Below are 18,664 nucleotides of genomic sequence, written 5' to 3' on the forward strand. Positions count from 1 at the left end.
CAGCAGTCAATATCAACTGCTGGCTTTCTCGCCCGGAGCTCTCTAAATCTGCTACAAGCAGCCGCGTCAAACACTCTGCAGTCAGAGTACTAAATGAACAGTTTATTAATCGAAACTCGCTGCTTGAGTTTTAACGGGTTAATCAGGAGACCACAATTAAAGCAGCACTAGACCAGTCAATATAATTACATTATCGACATATGACCTCAATAATACCCATTATGCCTTTCTTAGTGATATATAGAGTAGCTCATATATCTTAAATGGGTTTAAAACAGTGTTTTTATGTTAGTTATGATTTATTCATTTAGGATATTTTAAATATTTTATCTTCTAAATGTCAGAATACTTTTATTAATTGCAAATAATTAAAAATACAAACAAAAATCTGAAAATACCCTCAGATATAGAGCAGATAGAGGTAAAAAAAAAATGATATGGGCTTATTATAGTTCTTCACCAAAATAACAATAAATTGTCAATATGACAAATTATTCATATATATACCGTATATATATATATATGTCTCTGGAAAAAAGCCATCAAACCAAGCTGAACTGATTAAACTTTTGCACCAGGAGTGGCATAAAGTTATCCAAAAGCAGTGTGTAAAACTTGTGAAGGATGCAAAGATGCATCCTTTAAATATTGATTTCTAAACTCATAAAACTTTATGAATATGAACTTGTTTTCTTTGCATTATTTGAGGTCTGAAAACTTTGCATCTTTTTTGTTATTTCAGCCATTTCTTATTTTCTGCAAATACATGCTCTAAATGAGAATATTTTTATTTGGAATTTGGGAGAAATGTTGGCTGTAGTTTATGAAATAAAACAATGATGTTTATTTATTTATTAATCAAACATATACCTATAAATAGCAAAATCAGAGAAACTGATTCAGAAACTTCATCAATTAACATCAATAAAACATAAAATGCAAAAAACTCTGCATTTTATGTAATAAGTAAGGAAAACAGTTACAATACATTTGTCAAACCTTTTTTTAACAAAATTGACAAAATTAATTGTTATTTTGGTGAAGAATTATTATAAGCCCAAAGTATTCATAAATTTAAGTTACATTATAAAAAGATGGTTTGGGATCAGTATAGAGTGATTGGGACTTAAAAAAAAAGTTATTGTGGGTATCTGTTTATTATGATTGTTTCCTTTCCTTACCATTGCATGTTTTGTTGTTCTCTTATCACTGTTGGTATGTGCTTTGTATGTTTGTTTTGTTCTTTTTTTCTTTGTTACCGTAACTAGTATGGTTGCCCTCTTACCATTGTTGGTATGAGGGCTGCTTGTGTATAGTATTAGAACTTTCTTTACTATCGCTGTTGGTATCTAGGTCAGAGGATTCTAAGTATTTGTAAATTTAATTTTCTCTGTTGTTAAGATTCATCTAATGTAAGTCGATGGGAAGTGGCTATGTAAGCTATGTAAGTTATGTTAATTTTGAAGAAAGGGGTGGGTTTAAATAAGTTTTCTTCTTCCCACTCCTTTTTGAGTAGCTGTACTGTATATCTTCTGCTCAAAATAAATAAAAAAGCAAGCAAAAAAAAAAAAGCAAGCAATATCCTTTAAAATGGTTTAAAGATAATTGAAGGTTAATTGCTCTTTAAAAGTGTGCAACGATTTATTGATCTTTTATCATTATGTCAGTGGTATAAAACAATCTAAAATGAACTGACAATAACTGCTTCTATAACTTACTTCATTACTGTAAATTATTCAGGCACTAAAACAGGTATTGTGACCTAGGCCTAGACAGTGCATTTAATACGTAGGCAAAATTCAGGGGTTTCATTCAGTTCCACCTCCACAGATGTATTATAAAAAACAAGCAATTAGCCATGCGGTCAGCCTGTCTCAGTAACTGCAGAGTTTTAAACCTGCCGTCAAGGCTGCAAAAAGAGGGACCGACTCCATACTAATGCCTCTGCATTTACAGTAGAATGAAATGTTGTATAATTTCCTGTAGATGTAATTTCCTGTAGATGTAATTTCCTGCCCATATACTGTACATTTACATAGCGTGCACATGACAATGGAATAAAACATTACACTCTAGATTTAAATATAATCCTTTTTATCTCACATACTATCACATACAGTATTATACGTACGGGTGTTCACCCACAGTGTGTCATGACCTGGTACTGAAATATGCTAATAACTGTTTATCCAGCAGACACATTAATTGACACAGTTAATAAAGCGATTAGCCCCGTGCAGCATCACAGCTATTAGCAGGTCAGTGTTTGCATTTCCATTAATGCCACTGAGCAGATGCTCTTATCCACAGCAATTTACCAAAGTGCTTTGTTGCAGACTCAGAAAGCTTTGTTAGCTCCCTAGTGTGAAGAGGCCAGAAGAAAAAAACCTTCAGATAAGTTTCTCATAGACACAGAGTCACCGGGGTTAACACTAAGAAGCTGTTGGCCATCACACCAACCGCTTTAAAATAGCTGTGGTCAGTCCCATTAAAAAGAAACTATTCAAATGAGCTACTGCTGATAAAACCTTTGTACATTCAAGCAAAAATGGGTCTAAATAGTACAGAAAAATCCTCCACATAAGGCTAAAACATGCTTATTTCTAACCTTTTAATAGGTTCCACTTTTGAGTATACAGTATACAGAGAATCAGTTTATCTAATTTTGCTATTTAAAGGTTTATGTTTAAGTAAAATTAACATTGTTGTTTTATTCTATAAACTACAGACAACATTTCTCCCAAATTCCAAATAAAGATATTGTCATTTAGAGCATTTATTTGCAGAAAATGAGAAATGGCTGAAATAAAAAAAAAATGCCAAGCTTTTAGACCTCAATTTATACAAAGAAAGCAAGTTCATATTCATAAGGTTTTACGAGTTCAGAAATCAATATTTGGAGGAATAACTCTGGTTTTTATTCACAGTTTTCATGCATCCTGGCATCATGTTCTCCTCCACCAGTCTTACACACTGCTTTTGGATAACATTATGCCACTTCTGGTGCAAAAAGATATATATATATATATATATATATATATATATATATATATATATATATATATATATATATATATATATATATATATATATATATATAAACATCTTCTACATAGTTCTGAAATGGCAGCACTCACTCAGACTAATCTTTGGAGGCCAAGGATGCTGAAAAATTCCATTATTGGATGCATATTAAATTGACTCTGCTCTAAAAATCAAATCATACGCTACAACCAGTGAATCCCCAACTTCATTTACATGAATTTGTTTTGGCTCTGGACCACTGGACAGTGAAATAACCACACATACGCCCGTCTCCTCTCTCTCTCTCTCACACACATACCAGTCAACCAGTCAGAAGTGTGAACAGCGCTTCATTACGGAGGACAGGGTCGAGAAGTCGACCTCACAACTAAACAGATGGCAACCAAGCAGAAGGCTGTGCAGCACTCTTATTTGTGGTAATTATATAAGGCAATTCTGCTTCACCTCTTCTGAAACGCTCCCTCCCTTCCCCTCCAGAATCCCCGCCGCCCTCGCCCGTCTCCCATTTATATGTGCATTTCAATGAAGACCAAGCGATCCCCTTTGGACATGTTTAGATGACAAGTGGATGGAATTATCATATCATCAAAAGCACTCATCAAAGCCATTCATTACGTCCGCGACGCAAATACATGGCAGCTTTCATCGGACACATCTACGGGTGGGCGATACAGCAAAAATAAAATCTGATACTTGAAGGCATTTTCACAGTACACCAGAAATATCCTGATACGTAGCTTAATATTTAGGGACAAAATGCTCTAGCAAAACAGCAGTGCCCCATTTAAAAAGAGGCTCCAAATGCATTTGTTTTTTTAACTGTGATAGCAAAAATAAACATTAGACCTTATAATAGTTTTAATAAAGGTTAATAAAAAAAACAAGCAATTGGTAATGTTAATAAATAAAACTTTAATAAATAATTTTCCCTACTGGGGATTAATAAAGTAAAGTAAAGTCAAGTGTCACCTTATGGATCAGGATTACATTCTGCTATTCTTGAAAATGAAAATTTCCACCAGGAATATTTTTTTTCTGCTATATTGTGGGAAGGCAGGGCTAAACTGCAGGAACAGATCTGAAAATTTGAGGGCTTTGAAATCAGAAGCTGCCTGTTCACACTCTACTCCACTTAATAATTTCAGATCAGCAACAGGAATCATGTTCTGCATGCTTAAAAAAATAGACATAAAATCAAACAAACATAATAAAAACTAAAGATTTGGAAAACATGAACTGTCTGATTTGTATTCAGGCATATATTGATTTTAAAATGAAGTTCAGGAAAGAGCCAATTTTATGATTTTATTCAATATATTTTGACATTAGCAGATTTAGCAGACTATATATTTTTTATATTTTCTATAACAATTACAGTTATGCTTTTTTTAGTAATGTTCCTTATCAAACATGAAAGCTTTTTTATGTAATGCTTGAATAGAAATCCTCAAGATTTAGTGGTGTAATATCAGACAGACAGTCAAGCTTGTTAGTAGCTTTGGTTCACAAACATTAAACTTACTGGACAAACTGGTTATCCAGTGGAAAGATTTGCTTTACTTCTGGTCCTTTAGACTGATCTAAAATCAATGAAGGCAGTCTGAGAAGAATTAGTCTGGGAGAATGGACCAGTCTACCAGTGTAGGTGAGTCTGGCTTTACCAGACTCAATAAATTTAACAACATAATAGACATTTATGGCTTAATTTCTACATATATAAAGCATATATGTTTGCAGTATGGATGCACATATAGCCAATTATAGAAAATTACAGAAATGCACCAAATACAATTGAATCCTCACAGCAATGCACCAAAACCTTGGAAAAAAGCCCTTCCCTGGACAGTAGAGATAGTTACTCCAAGAAGAAAAGTAGGCTGGACTCTTTTTAATAAATATAACTTCATAAGAAACAGTAAACAAGCAGATGTCCTAATACTTTATTCCACACAGTGTACATCTACCATACGCTTATGGTTAGTTCTCCAAGCAGTAGGATGCACTGTCCACATTTTTTGCAAGTGTTCTGCCAGAGTTGCTTCAGACGAATATTTTGCGGGCAGATCATAGATCTCTGCCTCTTGAATATATGCAGATAAGAAGTATTTTATGACTCAGTATGCAATTGCTGTGGTGTTATATATCACAGTAATGATAACACGCTGTCATTCTGCCCACCCCTACACGCACTGCATCTATCAGCAGTAAAGACATTTGGCTCCACACATGCTGTGGCAGGGAAGGAGGAGTGCTGAGCTCCAGTGGACAGAGAGAGAGGCAGCGGGGAGATCATATCAGCTGCAGAAATCACAGCAATGATAAGCTACGTTATTTTATCTTGGTGTCATTTTACACTAGGTCGGTTTCAAGCAGAGCGGGGGAATGTAGTATTACAGAGAGCTCTGCTGCAGAGGAAGAGAGAGAGAGAGAGAGAGAGAAAGAGATACAGCAAAAGGAGAAGGGAGAAAAGACAAAAAAGCATTGCACACTGAGATGCAGATAAAGAGGAGCAACAAGAGAAGAACAAAATAAAAAAAGAACTGAAACCTCCAAAATAATAAAAACGATCTATCAAAATTGTGGCGGTCAGCAGTGGTCAAGCTGATAATGCCTGACTTGGGGTCCGAAGAGAGAAGAACAGAGAAGAGAGATAAAGGAACAGACGTGCAGATCAAGGAAAGGTCACAGAGAGAATAAAGCTGAGAGTGAGAGGGTGTGTAAAAGAGACAGAACGTTAAAGACAGAGACAGCAAAGCCCCAGGCCTGCTTCTCTTCTCAGCGGGCGGCTCTGACCAATCTGGGAGCTCCTGTCTCACTGCCATCTCCATGTGTTCCCCTGTTTCAGGACTTAAGCCATTACACTGATTAATAATTATTCACACTGCACTCCAGCACTGTCCCCACTGACTCCTCCAAAACCAATCCCTTACTTTATACACGCACCTCGTCCACACACAGAGAGAGAGAGAGAGAGATAGGTAGATAAAGGAGAAACAGACAGACAAAGAGAGGGGGAGGGGGAGAGAAAGAGACAGAAAGAGAGAGATAGACAGGGGAGAGAGAGAAAGATAGAGAGAAAGAGTCAGAAAGAGAGAAATACAGATAGACAGAGAAGAGAAAGAAGGGGATGAGAAAGAGACAGAAAGAAAGAGACAAATAGAGGTAGACAGATAGACAGGGAAGATAGAGAGAGAAAGATAGAAAGAGGAGAGAGAGAGAAAAAGAAAGATATAGAGAAAGAGTCAAAGATAGACAGGTAGAAAGAGGAGAAAGTGACAGACAGGGGAGAGGGAGAAAGATAGAGAGAAAGAATCAGAAAGAGAGAGACAGAGGGGAGAGAGAAATAAAGATAGAGAGAGTCAGAAAGAGAGAGAGAAGGAAAGGTAGAGAGGAAGAGGCATAAAGAGAGAAAGACAGATGGAGGAGAGTGAAAGTAAGATAAAATCAGTCAGAAAGAGAGAGACAGAGAGAGGGAGGAGGACATGGAGAGAGAACAAGACAGAAAGAAACAGTCAGAGGGGCAGAGGGGGAGAGAGAAAGAAAGATAAAAAAAAGAGTCAGAATAAGAGATAGAAAGATTGATGGGGAGAGAGAGAGAGGAAGGAGAGTGAAAGAGAGAAAGAAAGAGACAGAGAGAGATGCAAAAACAGAGAGAGACAGATGAGACAGAAAGATCGAGAGGAAGAGGTATAAAGAGAGAGAGACAGAGGAGAGAGAAAGGAAAAAGTTAAAAAGAGTCAGAATGAGGGATATACAGATAGGTGGGGGAGAGAGAAAGAGAAAGGGAGAGAGAGAGTGTCCATAGATGATTTTACATTCCACATCATTCTTCAGAAGTCTGTGGCTAAGCACACACACACACATAGGAATTATAATACAGTGTAGTAGAGAATTTAAATGAACATAGACTGGGCTTCAAAAAGTATTTATGGAATATGAAAGTAGCAGATTTTTTTACCTAGGTATCCTACTTGTTAAAAAAGTTTAAAATAACACTATGTAGCAATAACAGCTTTAGAACCATGACTGTTATAAGGAGAATGTCACTCCAGGCTGAAACACTGCTACTGCACTACACTTTGAAATTTCTTGGAGTTTCTTTGAGTGTAACTGAGTAACCCATGTTATATTTGTGCATGTTCACAACACACCAGGCAACAACTGTTCTTCTGATCATGATCTCTATAATCCTGTAGAATAGACTGTACAATATGACCTACTTGCCCATATTGGAAGTATATAAACCTGTTTTGTGTCTCTTTCTTTGCAAAGTATTGTCAACTTGTCTCTGTTTTAATACTCCACCAGTGGAACCACCACAGCTAAACTAAATGAAAGAACAAACATACATCACCAACAAACTACATAAAATACCATAATACCATAAAAGCAGCAGGGCTGGCCATATAGCATGCTGAGAGCTCCCCTGAGAGCTCCTAAGCCCCCCTTCATATTCAGCATCGCCACAATACTGTATATGCAAACAGACATGTAAAAGGCACTGGATACCGTGCAATCAGGAAACTCCCACCAATCACCAATGAGAAACTCCTTATTGTTCTTCTGCATGTAATACCTAGGATACTGAAAAATATCCAATTTATTTCTCACTTCTCAATATGTACAGTATATAAAACTGGATATAAACATTCTATAAATCTCTTTCTTTGCAAAGTATTGCCAACTTTTGCCTGCTGCATACAAAGCGTTGCATTTGAGTAAAATAAAATGTACTTGTAGTTGTAAAATGTAGTTTCATGAAGTTCAGTGGAATCTGAAGAGAAATCTGTGGATATATTGAAAATACATAATATTGTGAAAATTTGAGATATATTGCTATTTTCTTACACCATGAATGTACAAGGACATGCCTTATGCAAAAGGGCAATACACCAAAACTGCACCACTATTTCTCACATGGTGAATATAATGACAAACAACACAGAGTGACAACATAGAGTGAAAGAATTTCAACCCCTCACAAAAGAATTAACTTTATGACGCTTTCACACAGCCTGGACATCCATCAGCTGAGTTGTGAGACATCACACATGAAGCTAAAGACCTATAGTTGCCAGGACACAGCTGCTCCATCATCTTGACTGTCGCCATACCAACACCACAGACAGCAGTGATAGTGATGGGTGACATGAGGTTACGTCACTTTCGAAAGTTTACAATAACTGAACAGATGGGGAATGAACTAATGTTGTATTTTTGCTGTCAAAAGATGACACAAATCCCACAAATGAGCCAAACTTGGTGTGTAAAGGCTTCAACACAATCCTTCTAATGAGACGAAGGGTAACGACTGTCACAGTCATTAGGAAACACAAACAAGTGCTTGTGTAAAATGCAGAGCATACAGCCCATTAGGATCGTGTGACATTCACAATGTTACCTAATTTTGTATTTGTGAAACAGTATTGTTCATTTTTTTCACACAGTGGAGCAGAACCATTGTAGTGCCTATATATCTATACGGGCTAGGCACAATTAAATACTATCCATTAGCTAAAACAGTACACACAAGCTTATATGCTAGTCACAATATCACAACACTGTTCAATGATTACGTATAACACAGCATAGTAGGGTTGGACAATATTGGACATTTTTTACATCACAAATGTTCTTTTTTCAACTATATATTTCGCGATATTAAACAATGAAGGTCCCATGACGTCACCAGCCCAGCCCCCACCCGTGTGCTGTCTCGCGTCTGGACTGATCAAGAGCTGAGTCAGCGCTGAGTACTCCAAACCTGAGGAAAACAGCAAAACAACAGTAATCGGCCCTTTAAATCAGGCATTTAAATGGCTTTTTTAAAGGTAAATAAGAGCGTTTAAAAAAGTTAAAAGTGGGGATTCAGCTGTAACTGGAAATATCTGCACTGCAAAACTGTGGTTCTCAGGCAGCAGCAGCCTGTCACTCACATAGACACAGAGACAGCACTGTGTGTCTACCTAAACATTGCAACATGATGTGTTTAATATAATTGCCTTAAGTGACATCGCACATCCAGGGATGTGACTATTGTACATGCACACATCGTGATGACGATGCTTAAACGATATATGTGTAATATGTTGTATTATTTTAATGTAAAAATTGTACATAGTGTTGATTGAAGGCATGATTTGTTTATCCAATATAAAGTGTGGTATTAACATTAGGGACAGACGAACGTTTTGCATGTTTTTGAATTAGACAAATCAATTAATTATGAACTATAACACTCAAAGCTGCATTCTGTACGAGCGAGAGAGCTAACAGAGAGCAAACAAACAAATGACAGGTTTAAGTTCTTTTTTATACTCTACTCACACAAAGTAGAAAAAATGAAGCATTCCACATAAAATTATGCTTAATATCAGTTTTCTAGATGACAGATATGAGCTGGGACAAGGATAGTAATGATAGTTGAGCTAATTTAGCCTTAGAATTTGTTTGGTTACCCTTCAATTCTGAGTAACGTAATTTCAATTCTCTGTATGTCCTGTACATATGCAGTATTCACAATAAAACTACTTGACTTGACTTGGCAATTTTTTTGTGTAAGTTTCACTCACATCAGTGATTTAATTAGCATTACTGAGGTAGATTTATAGCTGCGGTACAATTACGACAAGAATAGCACTGTTCAAGTAAATCCATGTTTAAAATTGCACTAAAGAGGTAAATGCATTGTAATTTGTTGGTTTGTCTGCTGGGATTTAAAAAAAAAAGTGTTCAATGAATATATATATTTTTTAAACTGTAGTTTTTTAATTGCTTTTTCTTTAAGCTAGAATATATATTTTTTTTTAATCACGGTTCATCTTTACATAAATTTACTTTATCTGCTCAAGGATTCATACCATTAGTCTTCATATTTGCATTTTCTGAGACCTGCACTTGCACAGCCATTGGCCTTTTCTCATTTCCTTGATTTACACTGTTGAGTGTCTTGCATCCTCATTTAATTGAAGAAGCTCTGCTCCGCACGGTGACCAACCAGTCACTTTTACAACCCCACACTCTAGTCCTCTATTAACGGAACAGCACTATTAAAAATATAAAGGACCACATTCACATATATTTCCTCTTAAAGAGGAAATAGGACAGGACAAGTACATGCCCACCATTACCAGCTTGAATAAAATATAACAGACATGACAAAACTGAAAGCACTGTTATTTAAATGTCTGTAAAGAAAGGACAAGGCAGCTATTTGTTCTGTGCTGCTAAAGAAGAAGAAGAACAAAGAAAACCAGAAGATAATGACAACCATCAGCTCATGCATCTGTTCTTACAAATATTCCACTGCAGGAGACGATAGGCAGACAAACATTTATCTAACATTATCTGGAGAGTTTAGCCTTGATTTTCAGGCTGTTATATGGAGCATGTGACATATGAGCCCTGGTCCTCCCCTTAGAGGTGAAAAGACTGTTTAAAATTCCCCTTATTCCCCCCTAACAAACCGTCTTCTGGGATACTGAAATCCTCTGATAGTTGCACACGTCCGCATAAATCACTTTTTTTCCTCCCAGTAGAGATTAAAACTATAAAGACTGAGCTAATCTACTTGGTAGCTATTAAATGTACTCTACATTTATTAAGTATTTTTAATCTACATACCCAAACAGTGAGGAATGATATTAAAGATTTGATTTTTATAACTGTTCTAATAATGAAGCTTTAAAATTCCCATTTGAGCTCTGGCATTTAACTCGCTGTCATCTTATACAATTAGTTTTTTTTTTTCTACCATGAGCTCAAGACCTTTCTCCAGTACTGTAAGGTAGAGGGACGATGCTACTTGGCTACTGGTCCTTCATTATAGCTTTAAAGCTCTATTAGTATGGCTTATTGATTTTTTTTTTCCTCTAATGCAGGACAGTGATCAGGTTTCACACTGACATTGCTGCTACACTGCTGTTTACTTGATGTTAAGTTGACTATGTTGACTAGGCCTCATACCCAAAAAATATTTTCTTGGTAATTATAAAATCATGCTTTTTATATTAGAAAAAAAATATCATATATTGTTAAAAAAAGAGGGGGTTGTTTTTAGCAACAATTCATTGGTTTACAGCTTAAAAATTGTAAGTAGCAATGGAATGGTAATGGGCTTTAAAATGGATTTTAATATGTTTATCAATTAACAAAGGCTTTTGTCTGTACTAAAGCAGTGCTGGAACAAATCGTGTTATTAAACTCGCTAATGTAGCATTTACATACTTACACACAGAACATTCACACTTTTATCATAACACAAATCTAGAAAACAAGAATAAGCCTTTTATTTAGAGAAATTACAGCTGATCTGTGAGTACTATTTCCTACACATTCAAAAGACTGCTACAGGAAAAGGTCTGGCTGACCCACATGGCAACTCCTTTAGCTCAGCTTAACACTGGACTAAGGTTATCAACATTAACAAAAATGAAATAACGAAAACTGAAAGTGTAAAAACATTTTCATTAATTAAAACTAATAGAAATGGTAAAAAAAAAAAAAAAAAGGTAAAAAGAAAAACCGGTAACTAACTGGAATTGTACTGAGCGGTCATAAAAACTAACTAAAACAAACTGAAATTTCAGATAAAATACCCTTCGCTTTCGCGTTTCCACTCGAGCAGTATTACAGTGGACCTCGCGGCCCAAGACGCTACTTCTGGTTTACAGTACTCGCATTAGCCGTGAAATAACAACAAAAAAACATTGAGATAGCCGCAAAATTCTGTATGGGTTTAGAATATAAGCAAGGGGGGTAAAAGCATGTGCCCTGTAGTGAATCAGGTGATGCAGTATGTGGAATAAAAATTCACATAGCTATAAGTAAATTTAAGAAGCAGCATAAGAGCGCTAACTGTGAGCACCTTTACCTGCCTGACTCTGTAAATAGCTCATACACCAGAACACCCCAAGAACCACCATCTGTATCTACTGCTGGCTGTCCATTTCCTACTTTATTTCTGAGTTGATCGTTTTGGTCACAATGAGTGGAACCTCTAGAGTTTATTGGGTTTCTGAGATGGGGGGGGGTCGTAATTTTTTTTGGAGTCTACAAGGGGGTTGCGCAGTTAAAAAGGTTAAAACCGCTGTTCTAAAATATTTGACCAGTAGTATATATTCATACAAAGCTGGTATAAATTAGCATTAATATGGAGATGTTCTGACCTTTATATTCAGAACAGAAGTCCTTAACTCTGGACTTCTCTGAACTCTTAGGTTTAACTTGCACATTACCCAGAAAGCCCTCAGGGCCACTGGGCTGTCTAATTCTGCCACTCATCCAGGACTTAAGGGAGGCTGTAAGACTTTTTGCAGACTTTTTGCGAACTTCCAGAGAGTCCATCTGACATGCCCTGAAGGCTTCAGGAGTAAAACGTTGCGCTCCACCAAAAACCTTCTAGATGTTTCTCCATTTTAGCCACTATTAGGGTTGTTTTTTGGCAAAAACTGGGTGATATGATGTGTATCACAAAACAGGGGTTCCGATTCAGTATAGCGTGATTCTGTAAGCAAAGTGATATACTGCAATTGTTTAAATCTAATTGTAGGAAACACTTAATGGTATAAAAAAACATCATGGGGTGCCTAAAGCGCTGCTACTATGAGCGAAAGGTCGCAGGTTCAAACCCCCACTCATGCAGCTTTACCATCAAGCTGCCGGCGCTCAGAGGGAGCAAAATTGGCCCTGCTCCCTCCGGGTGGGTAGATGGCGCTCTCTCCCCACATCACTAAATGGTGATGTCCACAGCACAGGGCGTCTGTGAGCTGATGTATCAGAACCGAGCCGCTGCACTGTCCTCTAAGTGCTCGAAAAGAAGCGGTGGCTGACTTCACATGTATCGGAGGAAGCATGTGTTAGTCTTCGCCATTCTGGTGTGTTGGGGCATTACTAGTGATAGGGGGAGGCCTAGAGAGCGGTTTGGGGATTTGGCTGTGCTACATTAGGAAGAAAATGGGAATTTTTTTTTATAAAATTATAAAAAAAAAAACATCATATTTATAAAATATAGGTAAAAAATGTCCATAAAAGTGTTCCAGAGTGCAATGGTGATGGGTCAGGACTCTGAAGTCTGGGGATTAGACAGTTAGACTGAGCAATAGTTACTGGACTGAAAAAAGTTCACCGCATTTTTAAATGTCCACAGTTTTTAATACAATTATGAGCTTTAACAGCTTCACTGCCTCAACATCCCACGTTGTTTCGCACGGGTCTACTTGGCATATTTTTGATTATCACCTCTCCCACGTTTCAGACTGTGTTTGTGGTTAGTCACTCAGGTGATATGTCAGTCGACAGTCTGACAGTCCAATGTTTCTGATCAATGAAAGCCAGCAGACACGTGCATGAAAAGCAGAAGTCTGTTTTGCAAGACTTGAAAGCTTCTAACAACACATTGCATCATTGGCATGCTGCTGCAGATCTAAGCCAAACATGGATATAACATTACAGGCAGCGCTGGATGGGAAAGCGTAGAGATCCTACCTCATTCAAACAGATTTTTTCCGTTGTATTGTGTTCAGGCATCATTGAACAAATCACCAGTGTTATGGTAATGCAGGCTATCAGACTCTGTCTAGCGTTTTTCTGATGCAGCTTCTCTAGCCTCAAGCAGATTAAAAACTATTTGCACATTATATATTTTCAATGAAACACGAACGCATGTAAAGCATGCGGCGCACATTTTTCTGTTCCATTACAGCGATATGAAAAGTGCTACAGAATCAAAGATGTAATTCCGCAGCCACAAAAGCAATTCCAAAGCAATCTATTTCATCCTCTTTACGAAGGCCGATGAATCTGTCATTCAGGGGGAACCTGCTGATTGTGTTTAACACTAGATCTGCAGCAGAAAGAGGGGCTTGTAAATTGGCCCGTCTTAAGTAATTCTATTGAACGGCGCAGAAGCAGCCAATAGTGCTACAAAAGCTCCAGAGGAGATTGATTTTTACTACATGGCTCAGGGAGGACAGTGTTTGTTAAAGCCGATGCCGAGGTGATCTGAAGTTGACGTGAAGATGTTTTCCTGTTTGCTAAAGTGCGATTCCAGCACTGATTGATATGCTGACATTAGCTTGTCCACATGAGGAGTACAAGCCCCAAACCATCCCACACCCCTGTGCACCGGCACCCATGAACACAGCAGAAAGTCAGCATCCTTGGCCTTGTTTGCCTGTGCTGAAAATACACCTCGCCTAGAGCCTGAAACACACTGAAGTGTGCCCTTGTCCTTTACCATTAAGGCTTCTTTTGACTAGCAGATTTAAAACCTTCTACGCTAAACAGGGCACTGGCCAGGGGGTGTATCTTGGTGGGTATTTGTGTTGCACGCACATGCACATGTTTGTATGAGCACATCAATGAATGCGCAGGCCTTTCTGCAAGCAAAATCTAACCAATTATGAGGGACTGATTCAGACAATTATTTACCCTAGGCCTGTTGTAATTATCATTTTATTTTGGACGATATACTGTCCTAAAATTAATTGCAATAAATGATATTATTGTCACAGATTGTCAAGATTTTCTTATATAATGACACTGATAAACAATAGCATAATAATGATGCAGTTACACAGTTGCAGCTTATAAGGAATATTTAGAAATTGGCATTTGTATTGATCTTTCATATATTGAGTAGAATTTAAGAGGTCGAAATAAATAGTTATTTTAAAACAAAATCAGTATGTTAGCTCATTCATGTGAATGGGCTCTCCTTGAAAGGAAAAACATTAAGGCTGAATATTTAGCAACCAAAAATCATTCAGCCAATAATGACATTAATAAACAGACCTGAGAACATTTTTGATGGTGGGAGTTACATCAAAACGCTAATTTTTTGTTAAAGCAGCAATGAAGAAAAAGTAGCAAAATTAATGGAAACCAGTAAAAAAAAGTGTTGGAAATTCAATATTCAGCCTTCAATCAAATGTTTCATTTTGTTCACTTTTGGTTTCAGACCAAATATTTATTTTTGGTGCATCTCTAGCAATATTAAATGTGTTCTCTAATACAAACCTTTAGCCTTGACCAGTAGCTAAATTGAGCTGTCGAAAGTGCTTCCCGTATACAGTGGAAAAAAGCGCCGGAGCCCCATTACACTGGCGAGGTCACTGAGAGAGCAAACAATCAGCAAATAGCTCCAGGAGCTCCAGCCCTCAGTGCCACCTCAACAGCTCTCCATTTCTTTTCATACACATTCCACGGAGCCACGCTAGCCCCTGGGCAGCAAAGAGAGGAAGATTAAAAAAAAGGAGAAGGAGAAAGAGATGGAGAGAAAGAAATAAGAGAGAGACAGGTGGTGAGGGTGAGTGGGAGACATACAGAGAGAGAGAGAAAGAGAGAAAGAGAGATGGAATAAATACAGAGAAAAGGCATGGCAAGAGGCAAGAAAATGAGGAAATGCATCAAGCCATTTGCTTATCAGCCCAAATGTATCGCCCCTACTGACTTCCTGCTTTAATGAACCAGTCCACAGGGCAAACACAATCTGGCCTGCTCTCTCTCTCTCTCTCTCTCTCTCTCTCTCGCTCTCTCTCTCTCTCCACGCGCAATAAAGATTCAGACACTTCTGGCTACAGACACATTACACAAGCAATTAAGCCAACACAGGACTGTGTTTGCGCAGGATTTCTGTCAAGATAAAGAGGGAGAGCACAGCAACTTCCACTGGAGAAGAGGAAAAAGGGAATGGCAAGCAGGGAACCCAAGCTGGGCAGATTCTGCTGGATGGAAAGAAGGAGAAAACATGGGGACTACAGTATATATCTAATGTCTAATAATGTTGTTAAGGTGTGGATACAGAAATTTAAAAAAACCTGACAAACATTTACGCAGCAAAGCACAGCAATGAATGAATGCATGCATGGTAACCAGTAAAATCACTGTTTAAAGGTTATGATGTATGAAAAAAATTTATAGCAAAGCATGTGTGTATATATATGTGTACTAATCATCACATACACATATACACATAGACAAGCCCTAAGCCACAAGTTCAAGACAACAATACTAAGCCAATAGAACACAGCTGTAATAAGACTTAGCACAACAAAGTGGTGCTGAAAAGCCTTTGTAAGAACATGAACTATGGGCATGAGATTTTCGCTTAAGCTCTGGTGCACATCATCGTCCCAGTAGGAATAAGCACCTTTGTCCAGAGCAGAGCAGCCGTGGTCTTTCCTCAGAGGCTACACTGGCTGTGTGCTGCAGGATTACCGAGGGGTGGTGATGTGAGGTGAGTTATTCTGTACCTCACTGGGCAACGGACAGCTGAAACAATAAAGATAAAACCGGTGTGCAACCAAAGGAAATCATGCAGAAATGCTGGAACTGGGGCTGCCACAAGATATATATATATATATATATATATATATATATATATATATATAAACAACCAAACTTTACGCTTCTGTAATCCTAAAGATAAATCCATATAGACATACATACAAGAAGAGTGCATGGAGATTCCATTTTTTATTGTTTTTAGTATAAGTAAACTTGCACTAACTGAGATCTTAGCATCCTCCACCTTCACTAGTTCTGCTTTTATTTCTTCTTATCCCTATTTATTCATTAATATATACTTATAAACCAACTGAATAAAGAAATTCATCATCTCTCCCAGCTTCCAGCTCTCTAAAAACACCTCCAAAAGTTCTTTCTTACCTTCAGTGGTGTGAAGAAGAGAGGAGAGCAGCTCTCTCAGCTGATGCTGGATCTGGAAGATGCTCAGCTTCACTGTGGCTGTAGAAGAGGGATGTGTAGAAGAGAGTGTGTTCGCGCGCGCGCTCAGGTACTGCCTCCTGCACGCCACTCTCGGCGCGAGCACACTTTAAAGCTCAGTGCAGTGAATTCACGATAAATGCAGGATTAGAAAAGCAGTGTCTCTAACCTGCTCTCTCTTTCTCTCTCTTTCTCTCTATGAGCGCGGTGTGGATGTGTGTGCCTCCTCTCAGTCCTCCCAGCTCAGCTCTGTGTGTGTGTGTGCGTGTGTGTGTGTGTAGAAGCTGTAGTTGTAGCTCCAGTCTGTGCTCCAGTAGGCTGGCTCGCGCGGTCACGTGCTGCCTCTCGTGAAGAGCATCAGCAGCCTACTCGAGCGTTGGTGGAGCGTCATTAAATATTACTCACATTGGGAAGAAGAAGAAGAAGAGTAATATCCGCACATTTAGTGCAGCACTGCGGGTATACTGATATAATAAGCCTGGCTCAGCTCTGAAATCAATTACAGTCCATAATTGAGAAATAAAATCTGAGAATATTAATGCAAGACATAAAAATACATAAATGAGTAACCCAGCTCACACAGAAAATTCCCAAAATCATAGATTTAGGATTATATCTTTACAATGTTTAAAAAAAAAAGTTTAATATTAAAGGCAGAGATGATTCTAGGATTAAAAAAAACAACTATGGGCTTTTCATATTATTCAACACTGCTGTAAGTGGAGCAAACATACAATATACAGCTCTGGAAAAAAGAGACCACTTAACAAATTGAAATCCTCTGGAATATAATTAAGAGGAAGATGGATGATCACAAGCCATCAAACCAAGCTAAACTGCTTGAATTTTTTTGCACCAGGAGTGGCATAAAGTTATCCAAAAGCAGTGTGTAAGACTTGTGGAAGAGAACATGCCAAGATGCATAAAAACTGTGATTAAAAACCAGGGTTATTCCACAAAATATTGATTTCTAAATTTGTTTTCTTTGCATTATTTGAGTTCTGAAAGCTCTGCATCTTTTTTGTTATTTCAGCTATTTCTCATTTTCTGCAAGTAAATGCTCTAAATGACAACATTTGTATTTAGAATTTGGGAGAAATGTTTTCTGTAGTTTCTAAAATAAAACAAAAATGTTCATTTTACTCAAACATATACCTATAAATAGCAAAATCAGAGAAACTGATTCAGAAACTGAAGTGGTCGCTTATTTTTTTTTTCCAGAGCTGTATATATACACTAAATTAAGACAAGTAGTGTTGAAATTTAACAGTGTCAAAAATGACTGTATACTTAGACAAATTTGCTTATTTGCTTTACTCGTAGGTAATTGCTTCAGTACTGATGTTTGTTGTGGGGACCAAATTTTTAAAAACAAAAAATTCAAAATCAGACAAAATTAAAATCAATGTAGACCAGCATGAATTGCTACAGTTGGGTCAGTTGTTGATCAGCACATCCTTGTTCAAATTGTTGAACTGTTTACTGGTATGATGGTCCACAATCATGTTTTAATTTGGTGCTGAAGGCTTTGCTGATAAACAGTAGAGAGGTTTATAACTACGATCTTCACAAACCTACCATTAATATAATTACGGATCCCATTTATATTCCTGTCTTGGTTACAACATGCATAACATAATTAGCTCACATACATTTTAACAGTAATTAGATACCCAGCATGAGTGTCAACTCCCTGTTGGATCATTGACTATAAAATACATGAACAGGAGCCTCCAGCTGTGCGTTATCTGCATGTCATGGCATCAATTAGTGAGCAATTTTTACAGCCATAATCTTTAAGTTAAGTGCTGTAAAACTGAGGTTATCTAGATTTAGTGGAGTTCATGTGAGTGTTTCACTCAGATTTTGTATTATGAATTCAGACTACAGAACT

The 18,664-nt window shown here is 37.4% G+C and overlaps 1 protein-coding gene across 2 annotated transcripts in view; it reads right to left on the reverse strand.

Moving 5' to 3' along the window:
- The window catches only part of rap1gapb (RAP1 GTPase activating protein b), a 144,105-nt gene extending 127,072 nt beyond the window's left edge, over positions 1-17,033 (reverse strand). For both annotated transcript variants that reach the window (XM_049479191.1, XM_049479190.1), the window contains exon 1: positions 16,714-17,033. The gene's annotated coding sequence lies outside the window, so the exon portion shown is untranslated. The remainder of the gene's footprint in view (positions 1-16,713) is intronic.
- Between the last annotated feature and the right edge of the window lie 1,631 nt (positions 17,034-18,664).

Source organism: Astyanax mexicanus, chromosome 5, assembly GCF_023375975.1.
Source record: "Astyanax mexicanus isolate ESR-SI-001 chromosome 5, AstMex3_surface, whole genome shotgun sequence".
Taxonomy (NCBI): Eukaryota; Metazoa; Chordata; class Actinopteri; order Characiformes; family Acestrorhamphidae; genus Astyanax; species Astyanax mexicanus.